General features: G+C 39.2%; 1 non-coding gene across 1 annotated transcript; it reads right to left on the reverse strand.

Annotated features, from left to right (window-relative positions):
• Nucleotides 1-14794: 14794 nt before the first annotated feature.
• LOC114891387 lies at nt 14795-14901 on the reverse strand. The gene has a single exon (XR_003792495.1). It is a non-coding gene; the product is annotated as a U6 spliceosomal RNA (small nuclear RNA).
• Nucleotides 14902-16431: the final 1530 nt, after the last annotated feature.

Consider the following 16431-nt stretch of genomic DNA (forward strand, 5'->3'; position numbering starts at 1 on the left):
ACTATCTCTCTCCCCCTTCCTCAGGTCACTCCCTCTCTTCCTCCTGGTCTCCCTCTAATTTTCTTTTTCTCCTTCCCAGCCTCTTTGTACTTCCTCCTCTCTCCTTCCCACCACCCGTCCCTCTTTTTCTCTACCCACCCCACACAAACACCTTTCCCACAGTAGGAAGGTGGGGAACTAAAAGCACTTGTGGTAGAATTTCTTTTTTCATTTTTAATCAGAAATCTCTAGCTCTATTGAATTTATTCAACAGTTAAATGAAAAGAAAACTGTTATTTATTTACTTCTTTAACGAATATTTATTGACTGCTACTCACTGGCAGTCATGGTGGTAGGTTCTTGATTTAGCTCACAGCAGTGAGCTAAATCAAGTCTCTGCCCTCAGGAGGTTTACAAGGTATTTGTTTTTTAACGACACAGTATAATTTAGGCACACCAAAAGATGATGGTGTCATGCTTTTTCTATAAATGATATAAACTTCCTCACAAGCCCACTGCTATGGGCTGAATTGTGTCCCTCGTCCAAATTCAGATGTTGAAGCCCTAACTCCCAATGTGATGGTGTTTGGAGATGGAGCCTTTGGGAGATGGTTGGGTTCAGATGAAATCATGAGAGTGGGGCTCTCATGATGGGACTAGTGCCCTTGTTAAGAAGAGGGAGAGACACGAGAGCCCGCTTTCTCTGCCATGTGAGGACATAGTGAGAAGGTAGCCATCTGCAATCCAGGAAGAGGATTCTCACCAGGAACCAAATCTGCTGGCACCTTGATCTTGGACTTCCAGCCTTCAGAACAGTGAGAAAATAAACTTGGGTTGTTTAAGCCACCTAGTCTGTGGTGTTTTGTTATGGAAGCCCCAAAGTCTAATATATCCCCGCTCCCACTTTTTGAGGTGGTGGAATGGGACGGGATAAAGGGAGATACAAACTTACCAGTTAAGAATCAATCAGTTACTTTGTTTTAAACAGTCCCAGATAAATATGCAGTCAGTTGAAGTTCAAACTCCCTCTAAGACTTTTCTCTCCTCTCTTGTTCCTCCCTCCTCCCAAGATGGGGACTTACAGGTAGGGCAGAGATTGTATATCCTTGGGGGCAGCTGAAGGGGGTGGTTGACTCCAGGACTGGAGTCCTCAGAGATGTCCCCTGCACCACCTGCTCATACCCTGCTGGAGACATCTGTGGTCAGATCTTTTGGCAAAGCTGGGGGTCTCGAGGGTCTTTTCCTCTTAACTGGCTCCACCTTATCCCAGGCTGGCTCTGTAAATCCTCTGAGTCTATCTCCACCTCATCTTCCAGCAGCCCCTAAGAGAAGCCTGCACTGGGGTCCCACCCATTGCTACCACAGCCCAAGCAGGCTTCTGGTTTCTCCCTTCATCAGGTCAAGTAGAAACTTCTGGCTCCTTCCACATCACATAGAGGCCAAGGGATTCTTGGGACTCTGTATTTAACCCTGTCTATGTTTAAATGCTACCTTCAGCCATTTCTACGTTGCTGCTTGGGTGGTTCCATATTGGATATGGTGATTCTCTTAGAAGTCTTGAAGTTTTCCCAGTCTGTTTCTAGGGAAACTAGACCCACTGGAACTGGTGATCAGAACTGTACCTGCCTTCATCTATACTCCACATTTCCCTTTCCTATCACTCCATGACATCCTGGCCAGATTCCATCACTTTCTATTCACTTTTGGTTATTCAAAAATGTATAAAATTTCAATTTCAAACTCTATGTAAATTCTGTCTCCTCATAGTGCACCACTCCAGGGAAGGCATGAATTGGAATCTTGACTGCTTGGCGTGAGATGGAGTTAGAGGGAGTCCTGGCTGCAAAACACCCTCTCCTATCTGTCCCAGGCCGGGCTTCTCTCTCTCAAGTGTTGGAATCAGGAAGAAGGGGAAGGAAAGGGGCAGCCGTAGCCGTCTCTCTGTTGGCTGCTCTGCTTCTCCAGTGAGCCCTGAGTGTGCATGTCAGTATCCAAAGTCCACCTCTCTGGGAGCACAGGTGAAAATTATCCAGAGGGATCTTCCCATTGGAAGGTTCAGCTCTAGCTGGACCTCTCCCACCCATGCCCTCAGTTATCTTAGTAATATAACCCAAGTCATGGTGCATAGTCCTGGGGGGGTGGGCGGGGAGTTGTACAGCAAGGTGGCTCAAGAATATTTGCCTTCCATATGTTCCCTTGTTCCAAGGAATTTCTCACACCCTGGCCATGCCACATAAGGGTGGGCAAGATCACTGTTCCACTGTCACCTCTTCCACATGGCCAGCCAGCTCTCCCTGGCTTCCATCTTCTCTGCTCTGGTAGGAATGGATAGCCCAGCAACTCTGCTATCCAAGCAGAGGTCACCAGGGGTAGACCCTAAAAGCCATTTTCTTGGAGCCTCTTTCTTCATTTGGCAATGAGAGTCAGGAGAAATCCCTCCCCAATACGAAGGGGAGGAATCACCTACTCCCCTCATCTTTTATAGACCAGGGACTGAGTATTGAGGGGCAGAGGGTGTAGGTGGGGACTAATGCCCAGTTCTTCAGACCCTTAGGAAAACTTTGGAGAAAGTGGCAGACCCCAGTTAGTGTTTTGAGCTCTGGGCCCTTTTTGTCAAACACAGGGCAATAGAAAAAGTCCCCCTTGCCATCCTGTCATTCTCACAATTGCACTTCCCCTATCATACTGGAATCCCTTTCTTCCTAATTCCTTGAAAACAGATAGACGCACTTCCCCTGATGGGTGAAATGAGTTCTAACCAGCAATCACTGAAATATGTCACGTGAAATTTCAAGATCCCTTCTAAAGATCCTGCGATTCTATGAAAACAAGGAAAGAAAAAAAGCAAGTTACATTTATGAAACTAGGTAGACGATTAAAACTAATTCATTATCCTTATTTCTGAATGAATTAAAGCGTTTTTTAATCTAAAGTTTATATTTTATTGATTAAATACCTATTTTCTACAAGTTTCTACAATAATCGAACCATTCATTTTCCCTTTCTTCTACTGCAACTTCTGTTCAACTCTATATTTTGATTATTATCTTTACTGAAAAAGAGTTCCTATCAACGGATTTGCTACTTGTAATTTTAGATGTGTTTAATCTGAGCAGGATTTGGATTTTATAACTGTTCAATATGCAGAGCTCTGGTGATATCCAAGAATCTTTGCCCTGAAAGATTTTTTAGATGTGTGTGATTAGGTAGTCTACAACTTTAAAGAAAAGGAGAAAAAACAACTTGTTAGAATCTTTGCAGAAGCATCAATTTAATAGTAAAATGCTGCCTCCTTCTGGATAAATCGTGTTAGGCATGATAAGCTTGTAAAACTGCTTATTTTATACAAGTAAAACATTTTTTAAAGAAATATAATCCTACATTTTTTTCATTAAAAAATAAAATTAGAGGACTAGAGTAAGCCTTGAAAGATTACCTAGATTCTGCCTATGAGAGAGAGTGTAAAACATCTAAATTATCTAACCTATAGCACTGATTTGTCTGACTTCCTTTCAAAGATCTCTAACAGTAACTGAGAAAGTAGGAGATAGCAGATAAAATTGCAGTTAGCCTGGTTTCACTTTTATATGAGGCTACCTTACTTAACACGCCGTTGGCATCGTCATTTATTCATGCACACATATTCATCTGGGTGCCTGGCAAAATGTGTGTGTGTGTTAATAAATGCAATGAAATGCCTAGGTGTTCTAGTCTTAATTTTATGCCAGCAGTCGTGTGTATTTTGGCAAGCCACTTAATCTCTCTGAGTCCCAGTTTCCTTATCTGTATACTGAGGATAATGGAACCATTGTTATCGACCTCAAAAATACTTTGTGAAGCTCACTGAAATCAAAAAAGTACTGTGTGAGGTATTAACTTATTTATTATCATTAAGGTTTTAGCTGGTCACATGCCAGAAGTGAAAGAATAGAACCAGATTTGTGACCAACAAGAAAAAGAATGCTTAATGATGTCCTATTTATTGCATAAACACAGACAGCTAGTTTGGTTACACTCAATCAACTCTCTACTATCTGGAGTAAAAAGCCGAAGAGGAGGTTATAAATAACCTCAGACCACAATCATACAAAAGTCAAATTTACTTCAATTCTCCAGGGGCAGTTTACCCCCACAGAGCCAAGAGAGCAGGTAGGTCTAACCAAGGTAGATCAAGGAACCAGCAGGTAGTTCAGGGACCAGAGCGAACCCTGTTTGCTCCACCTCATCCCTGAGCCAACATCTCCAACCCTACGTGGAGCCCCAGCCCAGGATGGTCAAGGCTGACTGTGCCCTGGTTCTATTAAAGGGACTTTCATGATTCTTCAAAAATCCTTCAACCAAAGTAGTACTAACTAAAATCCAAAGCAGCTAAGAGACCAAAGGACACTCCAAATATTCTGATCCCTACTCAGCCTTTCACTAGTGGGCATTCTGTGCCTCAGTTTTGTCTATAAAATGGGTATAACAATAGTACCTATTTAATTAGGCTGTGAGTTAATGCAAGCAGAGCATTCAGAATAGCGTCTGGCACTTAAGCATTCAATATGTTAGCTGCTGCTACTACCACCACCATTATTATATCACACTAATTTGCTTGCCCATGGTACTCATTTATGGGCAAATGATATGTCTCTCTCATAGCTCTTCAATTTTCTGAGACTGAAAATTGTTGATCCTTTAAACCCTTTGGCCATCATTATTTAGAATTTTGTTCCTACAGTAGTTACCTCACAATACATATAACACTTCTTTTTACTTATCAGTTACAAAGTAATAAATTATAACTACTGGTGCTATTTAATGACCTAGTAGCCAAACCAAGCAACAATTCTTTGTTTTGCAGCCATACAAGCAGATGCATCTGGAATAAGAGCTAGGACTTAGGCACATTTCAAGCTGTTAAACATTTTTTATGGTCAGGAAATATTCCAATTCCACTTCACTCAAAGAGCAGAAGCAGCTATAATATCCCTAATTCAAAACTATCTGGTAAATCACTCTAAGAAAAATACTAGAAGGCACCAAAACTGTTTTGATTGAGGACTAAAAATGACATTTGGCCACTAGATGGCATTTAAATTATGTAGCAAGTTTCAGCTCATACGTGATCTATTTAAAATCCTAATTGGTTTGCACTTGGCTCAAGCACTGGCTATTCATATATTTTGACACTGTGGGGAACTCTCATGATTTGGCTGAATGGAGGCTTAGGAATATCTACAACAGGTCGTGCAGCTATGGACATAAAATCATAAAATCCTTTTGAGTTATGAAAAAAGAGAAGTAATTTAAAATTTTTGCCTGAAATCTCCAGAACAGGGTTTTTTCTTTGTAAAGTAAATTATTGAGGGTAAGATTGAGAGACTGGATAACTTACATCTTTTCAGTTCACTGGTGTAACGTGAAGTCTTAATAACCACAGAGCAGCATAATTCACAGGCAGCTTGGCTCAGCTGGCCACAGGTACCTCCAAGCCTAGCCTCTAATATTCTACAGGGTCCAGCAGCTTAATCCTATCTGCCATTTCCTTTTCAATTAATTCCTAGGAAAGGCCAGCCATAGACTAGTGAAATATCCCAGAGGATAAAGAAATAGAATCTAATCCTCATTGAATAAAAAGCCTGTTATAAAGAAAGGAGGACAGTCAGGTCAGTTATTTTTTCATCTCCCACAAGGATATTAGTAGAGAAACATTTTAAATTTCAACAATTAGACTTTAAGATAGCCATAAATATGAAATAAAATATGTACTAAAATAAACTACAAAATAAATGTGTGTATGTTCTTTCCATATTATAGAGGAAACACTTCTATTTGGGGAGATTTTGCCTACAGACACCAAGGTAAGTGATGGTAGTAAGTGATGCTTTCTAGCTCGTTTCCTAGGTTTCAGAAAGTGCCCTGCTGCATTTAAAGCCTTTGGTGCTAAATTCAAGTTGTCCACTAGATGGCCCTAATACATATGAGTTCCTTTAACCGGTGGAACATTTAATCCCATGATAAAATAAAGTACTGACATATTTAATTATATTTGTGATTGAAGAAGTCCTCTTCTAAGGGAAAACCATGCAGTGATCATCTACAAAGTTTAATAATGAATTATTAATTACCTAAAAGATAGAGAATTGAACATATGCTTTTTATCTCCTCTCTCAAACTCCCCTCAAAAGACAGAAAAGGAAAGTAAAAGTTATAAATCCACAAGGAAATAAAGAAAAATATAAACAGCAGACCAACTCACATTTTTAGGAAGCTGGCAACCCAAGAGCTGAATGTGACTAACCTAGAAAAAGCTGAAACCAAAGCACCAGCAGAGCAGAGAGCAGTGATTAGCAAGCCTATCCCATCCCAGGATTCTGGAGACTCAGAGATCAAAAGTGCCACTCCCCCTTGCCAGTGGAAAGGCAGGGGCCAGAAATAAATTGAAAATAGAATAATTTGGGGGGAAACCTACATACTGGTCTGCAAGACTTCCCAGCCCCTTTGCCCACTCATTTCCCTGAAAGCTTTCTGACCAGGCTGAGTTACCCCCTCCAAAACTAGAGGGCCATAGATCCTCCTGTGCTCTAACAGAGGGCAAGGCTTCTAGAGATTGGCTTACTCCCGCCTTAATCCTCCATGCATCAGGCTTCCCCTTCCCACCAAAATCAGCTTTTTCCATCCTCACTCTTATGTACAAACAGACAGCCAAGGATCACCAAACATTTTAGGGAAATCTCCAACATAAGAGACACAGAGCAAGGCAAAAGAGACACAGAGCAAGGCAAAAAGGAAAAAAAAAATTGAAGAAACAGAGACAATGCAGACAACAGAAGAAAATTTCAAAGTAATTAGTGTCCTCTGAAAAAGAAGAAAAACTGTTGGACCCGTGACGCAAGAATAAAGTGCTACTTAAAAGTTTTGTTTAAAAAGAAAGAAGCAATCAGAGAAAAAGAAAGGGCTTTTGAAAACTAACCCTAACCCTAATTAGGGTATAGTATAATAACCAGAATGAAAACTATTTCAAAAGAAAGGTTAGAAGAGAATTTTAAGGAAACTTCCCTTAAAATAAACAAAAACCAAAAAGGGAAAAAGGATAGGAACATTAGGAGAAAAATCCAGGCTCCCCAATGTTAGACTAATAGAAGTTCTGGAAAGAAATGAGATTAAAGCAAAGGGAAAAAAATTATTGAGTAAATAATAAAAGAACATTCCCTCAAACTTAAAGAAATGAGTTTCCAGATTGAAGGCATCTACTTAATACCCAGCTTACTGAATTAAAAAAAAAAAATCTAAGTTACATCACTGTACAATTTCAGAACATTTGGGATAAAGAAATGATCCTAAAAGCCTTGAAGAAGGGGGGTATAGTATAGTTATATGCATAGAACAGGTAATCAGAACATACTGGAGGGGCTTCCCTGGTGGTGCAGTGGTTAAGAACCCACCTGCCAATGCAGGGGACACGGGTTCGAGCCCTGGTCCAGAAAGATCCCACATGCTGCGGAGCAACTAAGCCCGTGAACCACAACTACTGAGGCTGCGAGCCACAACTACTGAAGCCCACGTGCCTAGAGCTCGTACTACACAACAAGAGAAGCCACCACACTAAGCCCGCGCACCACAACGAAGAGTAGCCCCCGCTCACCGCAACTAGAGAGAGCCCGCGCGCAGCAATGAAGACCCAACGCAGCCAAAAATAAATGATAATAAATAAAATAAATATTTTAAAAAATCTTATCTATAAATAAATAAATAATACAATATAAAAAAGAACATACTGGAAACCAGAACTCAGGAAAGTAGCAAGGCTGGAGAAATAGATTTCAGAGTCATCATACAAGTATGTGGAAGCTGAGGCAGGTGAGTAGGTGAAAGTTCTCAGGAAGAACACACACAGCCGCCTTCTAAGTCTTGGACCACAAAGATGATGTAATAGCAGCTCACTGGGCAGTGGCCAGCCTATGCTTGCTACTAAAATGGGGGAGACCACGCTGAGTCATACTAGGTCCTGAGGCAAAAGGGAAAATCAGTAATACTGATCCTGTCTACAGCGTTAAATAGTGTCTCCCAAAAATTTATGTCCACCGGAGCCTCAGAATGTGACCTTATTTGGAAATAGGGTCTTTGCAAATATAATTAGATTAAGATGAGATGAGATCATACTGGATTAGAGTGGGCTCTAAATCCAGTGACTGGTGTCCTTAGAAGATGAGGAAAGACACAGAGACACACGGGGAAGAAGGTCAGGGGGAGATGGAAGCACAGATTGGAGTGGTGCAGCTACAAGCCAAGAAAGTCCAAAGACTTCAGCAATCACCAGAAGCTAGGGGAGAGGCATGAGGTTTCTCCCTGCAAGTGGCCAGCCTCCAGCACAGGGAGACAATACATTTCTGTTAAGCCATCCAGTTTATGGTGCTTTGTTACAGCAGCCCTAGGAAACTGATATGGCTTTATTTAAAATTTTGACATTTTATTATGGATTGTCTGGCATTAATTTTGATTTTTTAAAATACTACATTAAAATATCTTGATAAATGAGTTTTTTGGCACCCCCTTAAATTTTGCCCCTGAAATCCAGGCCCTGGGGCATGTTTTAACTACTTTTATTGAATTGCTAACACATAGCCTTCTCATTCAGTCATTTTGCAGAGACATGTACTGTATATCCAAAGAACAAAGAGTAAAAGCAAGCAAGCATGATATTTTTTTTGAATTTTTGAATTTTATTTTATTTTTTTATGTAGCAGGTTCTTATTAGTTATCTATTTTATACATATTAGTGTATATATGTCAATCCCAATCTCCCAATTCATCACACCACCACCACCCCGCCACTATTTTCCCCGCTTGGTGTCTGTACGTTTGTTCTGTACTTCTGTGTCTCTGTTTCCGCCCTGCAAACCGGTTCATCTGTACCATTTTTCCTGGCTCCACATATATGCGTTAATACATGATATTTGTTTTTCTCTTACTTCACTCTGTATGACAGAATCTAGATCTATCCACACTTCTACAAATGACCTAGTTTCGTTCATTTTTATGGCTGAGTAATATTCCATTGTATATATGTACCACATCTTCTTTATCCATTCATCTGTCAATGGGCATTTAGGTTGCTTCCATGACCTGGCTATTGCAAGTAGTACTGGAATGAACATTGGGGTGAATGTGTCTTTTTGAATTATGAAAACCATAATTATGGTTTTCATAATTATGAAAACCCTGGGTATCTGGCCAGTAGTGGGATTGCTGGGTCATATGGTAATTTTATTTCTAGTTTTTTAAGGAACCTCCATACTGTTCTCCATAATGGCTGTATCAACTAACATTCCCACCAACAGTGCAAGAGGGTTCTCTTTTCTCCACACCCTCTCCAGCATTTGTTTTTTGTAGATCTTCTGAAGATGCCCATTCTAACTGGTGTGAGGTGATACCTCATTGTAGTTTTGATTTGCATTTCTCTAATAATTAGTGATGTTGAGCATCTTTTCATGTGCTTTTTGGCCATCTGTATGTCTTCTTTGGAGAAATGTCTTCTTTGGAGAAATTTAGGTCTTCTGCCCATTTTTGGATTGGATTGTTTGCTTTTTTACTATTGAGCTGCATGAGCTGTTTATATATTTTGGAGATTAATCCTTTGTCCGTTGATTTGTTTGCAAATATTTTCTCCCATTCTGAGGGTTGTCTTTTCGTCTTATTTGTGGTTTCCTTTGCTGTGCAAAAGCTTTTAACTTTAATTAGGTCCCATTTGTTTCTTTTTGTTTTTATTTCCATTACTCTAGGAGGTGGATCAAAAAAGATCTTGCTGTAATTTATATCAAAAAGTGTTCTTCCTGTGTTTTCCTCTAAGATATTTATAGTGTCTGGCCTTACATTTAGGTCTCTAATCCATTTTGAGTTTATTTTTGTGTATGGTGTTAGGGAGTGTTCTAATTTCATTCTTTTACATGTAGCTGTCCAGTTTTCCCAGCACCACTTATTGAAGAGGCTGTCTTTTCTCCATTGTATATCCTTGCCTCCTTTGTCATAGATTAGTTGACCATATGTGCGTGGGTTTATCTCTGGGCTTTCTATCCTGTTCCATTGATTTATATTTCTGTTTTTGTGCCAGTACCGTATTGTCTTGATTACTTTAGCTTTGTAGTATAGTCTGAAGTCAGGGAGTCTGATTCCTCCAGCTCCGTTTTTCTCCCTCAAGACTGCTTTGGCTCTTCGGGGTCTTTTGTGTCTTCATACAGATTTTAAGATTTCTTGTTCTAGTTCTGTAAAAAAAATGCCATTGGTAATTTGATAGGGATTGCACTGAATCTGTAAATTGCTTTGGGTAGTATAGTCATTTTCACAATACTGATTCTTCCAATCCAAGAACATGGTATATCTCTCCATCTGTTTGTATCATCTTTAATTTCTTTCATTAGTGTCTTATAGTTTTCTGAATACAAGTCTTTTGTCTCCCTAGGTAGGTTTATTCCTAAGTATTTTATTCTTTTTGTTGCAATGGTAAATGGGAGTATTTCCTTAATTTCTCTTTCAGATTTTTCATCATTAGTGTATAGGAATGCAAGAGATTTCTGTGCATTAATTTTGTATCCTGCAACTTTACCAAATTCATTGATTAGCTCTAGCAGTTTTCTGGTGGCATCTTTGGGATTCTCTGTGTATAGTATCATGTCATCTGCAAACAGTGACTGTTTTACATCTTCTTTTCCAATTTCTATTCCTTTTATTTCTTTTTCTTCTCTGATTGCCATGGCTAGGATTTCCAAAACTATGTTGAATAATAGTGGTAAGAGTGGACATCCTTGTCTTGTTCCTGATCTTAGAGGAAATGCTTTCAGTTTTTCACCATTGAGAATGTTTGCTGTGGGTTTGTCATATATGGTCTTTATTATGCTCCGATAGGTTCCCTCTATGCCCACTTTCTGGAGAGTTTTTATCATAAATTGGTGTTGAATTTTGTCAAAAGCTTTTCTGCATCTATTGAGATGATCATATGGTTTTTCTTCTTCAGTTTATTAATATGGTGTATCACATTGATTGATCTGCATATATTGAAGAATCCTTGCATCCCTGGGATAAATCCCACTTGATCATGGTGTATGATCCTTTTAATGTGTTGTTGGATTCTGTTTGCTAGTATTTTGTTGAGGATTTTTGCATCTATATTCATCAGTGATATTGGTCTGTAATTTTCTTTTTTTGTAGTATCTTTGTCTGGTTTTGGTATCAGGGTGATGGTAGCCTCATAGAATCAGTTTGGGAGTGTTCCTTCCTCTGATATTTTCTGGAAGAGTTTGAAAAGGATGGGTGTTAGCTCTTCTCTAAATGTTTTCGTTTTCTTTTTTGCGGTACGTGGGCCTCTCATGTTGTGGCCTCTCCCATTGTGAAGCACAGGCTCTGGATGTGCAGGCTCAGCAGCCATGGCTCACAGGCCTAGCCACTCTGCGGCATGTGGGATCTTCCCGGACCGGGGCACGAACCCATGTCCCCTGCATTGGCAGGCGGACTCTCAACCACTGTGCCACCAGGGAAGCCCTTCTCTAAATATTTGATAGAATTCACCTGTGAAGCCATCTGGTCCTAGACTTTTGTTTGCTGGAAGATTTTTAATCACAGTTTCAATTTCAGTGCTTGTGATTGGTCTGTTCATATTTTCTATTTCTTCCTGGTTCAGTCTTGGAAGGTTATACCTTCCTAAGAATTTGTCCATTTCTTCCAGGTTGTCCATTTTATTGGCATAGAGTTGCTTGTAATAGTCTCTTAGGATGCTTTGTATTTCTGTGGTGTCGTAACTTCTCCTTTTTCATTTGTAATTTTATTGATTTGAGTCCTCTCCCTCTTTTTTTTGATGAGTCTGGCTAATGGTCTATCTATTTTGTTTATCTTCTCAAAGAACCAGCTTTTAGTTTTAGTGATCTTTGCTATTGTTTTCTTCATTTCTATTTCATTTATTTCTGCTCCGATCTTTATCATTTCTTTCCTTCTACTAGCTTTGGGGTTTTATTTTCTTCTTTCTCTAGTTCCTTTAGGTGTAAGGTTAGATTGTTTATTGAGATTTTTCTTGTTTCTTGAGATAGGATTGTATTGCTATAAACTTCCCTCTTAGAACTGCTTTTGCTGCATCCCATAGGTTTTGGATCATCGTGTTTTTGTTGTCATTTGTCTCTAGGTATTTTTTTATTTCCACTTTGATTTCTTCGGTGATCTCTTGGTTATTTAGTAACGTATTATTTAGCCTCCATGTGTTTGTGTTCTTTACGTTTTTTTCCCTGCAATTGATTTCTAATCTCATAGCATTGTGGTCAGAAAAGATGCTTGATATGATTTCAGTTTTCTTAAATTTACTGAGCCTTGATTTGTTCCCCAATATGTGATCTATCCTGGAGAATGTTCCGTGTGCACTTGAGAAGAAAGTGTAATCTCTTGTTTTTGTAATCTCTTGTTTAGGACATTTTTGACTGTCCTATAAATATCAATTAAATCTTTCTGGTCTATTGTGTCATTTAAAGCTCGTGTTTCCTGATTAATTTTCTGTTTGGATGATCTGTCCATGGGTGTAAGTGAGGTGTTAAAGTCTCTCACTATTATTCTGTTACTGTCGATTTCCTCTTTTATAGCTGTTAGCAGTTGCCTTATGTATTGAGGTGCTCCTATGTTGGATGCATATATATTTATAATAGTTATATCTGCTTCTTGGATTGATCCCTTGATCATTATGTAGTGTCCTTCCTTGTCTCTTGTAACATTCTTTATTTTAAAGTCTATTTTATCTGATATGAGTATTGCTACTCCAGCTTTCTTTTGATTTCCATTTGCATGGAATATCTTTTTCCATCCCCTCACTTTCAGTCTGTATGTGTCCCTAGCTCTGAAGTGGGTCTTCTGTAGACAGCATATATACGGGTCTTGTTTTTGTATCCATTCAGTGAGCCTGTGTCTTTTGGTTGGAGCATTTAATCCATTCACATTTAAGGTAATTATCGATATGTATGTTCCTATTACCATTTTCTTAATTGTTATGGGTTTGTTTTTGTAGGTCCTTTTCTTCTCTTATGTTTCCCACTTAAAGAAGTTCCTTTAGCATTCATTGTAGAGCTGGTTTGGTGGTGCTGAATTCTCTTAGCTTTTGCTTGTCTGTAAAGGCTTTGATTTCTCTGTTGAACCTGAATGAGATCCTTGCCGGGTAGAGTAATCTTGTTGTAGGTTCTTCCCTTTCATCACTTTAAATATATTGTGCCACTGCTTTCTGGCTTGTAGAGTTTCTGCTGAGAAATCAGCTGTTAACCTTATGGGAGTTCCTTTGTATGTTATTTGTCGTTTTTCCCTTGTTGCTTTTAATAATTTTTCTTTGTCTTTAATTTTTGTCAATTTGATTACTATGTGTCTTGGCATGTTTCTCCTTGGGTTTATCCTTCCTTAGACTCTCTGCGCTTCCTGGACTTGGGTGGCTGTTTCCTTTCCCATGTTAAGGAAGTTTTCGACTATAATCTCTTCAAATATTTTCTCAGGTCCTTTCTCTCTCTGTTCTCCTTTTGGGACCCCTATAATGCAAATGTTGTTGCATTTAATGTTGTCCCAGACGTCTCTTAGGCTGTCTTCATTTCTTTTCATTCTTTTTTCTTTATTCTGTTCCACGGCAGTGAATTCCACCATTCTGTCTTCCAGGTCACTTATCCGTTCTTCTGCCTCAGTTATTCTGCTATTCATTCCCTCTAGTGTATTTTTCATTTCAGTTATTGTATTGTTCATCTCTGTTTGTTTGTTCTTTAATTCTTCTAGGTCTTTGTTAAACATTTCTTGCATCTTCTCGATCTTTGCCTCCATTCTTTTTCTGAGGTCCTGGATCATCTTCACTATCATTATTGTGAATTCTTTTTCTGGAAGGTTGCCTATCACCACTTCATTTAGTTGTTTTTCTGGGATCATGTTGTTCCTTCATCTGGTACAAAGTCCTCTGCCTTTTCATTTTGTCTATCTTTCTGTGAATGTGGTTTTCCTTCCACAGGCTTCAGAGTTGTAGTTCTTCTTGCGTCTGCTCACACAAGCATGGTTTTTAAATAAAAAGTTGATTTCTTCAACAAGGGATGATTACATGTTTTCCTCCCTCATTGCAGAAATGCAGCCCATCTCTCAGGAGGGACATACAGATATTGGCAGCCATGTTTAAAAACAGTAATCACAGTCTGATAATTCCATCTGCTTCCCCTGAGAAAGAAAAATAATTACATGGAAGTTTCAGTGGCCTTGGATCCCATGTAAGGAATTTTATTAATACATTGTATTCACTTTGAGAAAACATCTGAAGGAAAATTCTTTTAGAGTTGAATGGGGGAGAGTTGGGTATTGGAGTAAGTGGCAGTTTTAGAACATGGCCCCAAGTCTTTTGACACTCCTTTCATGGAGAGGTTATGGTGGGTGGGGGTCCTATGGGCACACTTCTTTTTTTTTTTTAATTGAAGTATACTTGATTTACAATGTTATATTAATTTCTGCTATACAGCAAAATGACTTAGTTAAACACATATATTCATTCTTATATTCTTTTCCATTATGGTTTATCCCAGGAGATTGGTTATAGTTCCCTGTGCTATACAGTAGGACCTTGTTGTCCATGCATTCTAAATGCAATAGTTTGCATCTACTAACCCCAGACTCCCAGTCCATACCCCCATCCCCCCGCTTGGCAACCACATGTCTGTTCTCTATATCTGTGATTCTGTTTCTGTTTCGTACATAGGTTCATTTGTGCTGTATTTTAGATTCCACATATAAGTGATATCATATGGTATTTGTTTTTCTCTTATTTCACTTAGTATGATAATCTCTAGTTGCCAAAAATATGGAATGCTTCACAAATTTGCATGCCATCCTTGGGCAGCGGCCATGCTAATCTTCTCTGTATTGTTCCAATTTTAGTGTATGTGCTGCCGAAGCGAGCACTGGGCACACTTCTTGAATCTGGGCAGGCTTGTGACTCCTTCAACCAAGAGACTACAGTGGACACAATAGTGAGGCTGGGTCATAAAAGGGAATGCAGCATCAGCCTTACACACTAGAACACTCAAGCTTGGAGCCCTGAGCTGCCATGTAAAAGTCTAACTACCCTGAGAACATTAGCTGTAGGGAAGTCAAGCCACATAAAGAAGACAAGTGCAGTTACTTCTGTTGGCAGTCCCAGGCCCTGAGGCAGCCCAGCCCAAGGGATGAGACCTGAAATCTCAAGGAGGAGAGGTCCACCATCCCTGCTGTGCCCAGTCTGATTCCTGACCCACAAAACGTGTGAACATAATCAAATAGTTGTTTCAAGTTGCTGAATTTGGGTCAATTCGTTATGCAGCAAAAGTAACTGCAAGAGAGTATGAGGGTCAAAGACATATCAATATGAATGGGTAGATTCATTATCCAAAAATCTTCCAGTCAACTGCAGAATGGAAGTTTACAATACTTTGGAATAAAAGTTTTTCCAAAATAATCTGGAATAATCTTTGTACTTGTTTTCTATTATAGCTTCAGAGCAGTGAAACATATAAAGCCCATCCCTTGCTCATGCTTTCTGTTCAAATTGCTTCGTAATTGTGAAAACCTCTATCTTAGTCATAAGACAGAAGGATAAAGTTAGTCAGGCTTGCTGTTTGAACCCGCATTTCAAATTTTATCCCATGAATGCAGATGTGAGTAAACTGCATCCTCAAGCTTCCTAATAACAGAATGGATTAGCATAACTTCTCAGGTGATAATGCTATTTCATGTCTTTATGTTTCACAGTTCTAGCAGTAAAAATGCTAATAGTATTGCTGACATTTTAAAAACTAATATGATCCTTATTTTTGTTTGTATTTTAAAGCCACAAAAAATAAAACTAACCCCCAACAATGCTCATGCTTTTTTTTTTTTGTCCTTAAAACACAGTATATGATAAGGATAATGATAAAGTCCTATAAATATATAAATGCTCATTAGAATCAGCAAGCTTTGTGTTTCTACCATCCTGGAATCCAGGTTCTCAACTTATGGTAAGGTAAAAGATATACAAGTTGAAGAATTACCACCCTGGAATGTAGAATTAAAAAAAAAATTGTAGTGAGGTGGATGGAGTGAAGTTAGTCAGAAAGAGAAAAACAAATACCGTGTGCTAACACATATATATGGAATCTAAAAAAGCAGTACTGATGAACCTAGTGGCGGAGCAGGAATAAAGATGCAGACGTAAAGAATGGACTTGAGGGCACAGGGAGGAAAGGGGAAGCTGGGACAAAGTGAGAGAGTAGCACTGACATATATACACTACCAAAGGTAAAATGGATGGCTAGTGGGAAGCTGCTGCATAGCACAGGGAGATCAGCTCAGTGCTTTGTGACCACCTAGAGGGATGGGATAGGGAGGGTGGGAGGGAGGCTCAACAGGGAAGGGATATGGGGATATATGTATACATATAGCTGATTCACTTTGTTGTACTTTGTTGTACAACAG

This window comes from Monodon monoceros, unplaced genomic scaffold (genome assembly GCF_005190385.1).
Source record: "Monodon monoceros isolate NGI ecotype Baffin Bay Population unplaced genomic scaffold, NGI_Narwhal_1 Super_Scaffold_11, whole genome shotgun sequence".
Classification (NCBI taxonomy): domain Eukaryota; kingdom Metazoa; phylum Chordata; class Mammalia; order Artiodactyla; family Monodontidae; genus Monodon; species Monodon monoceros.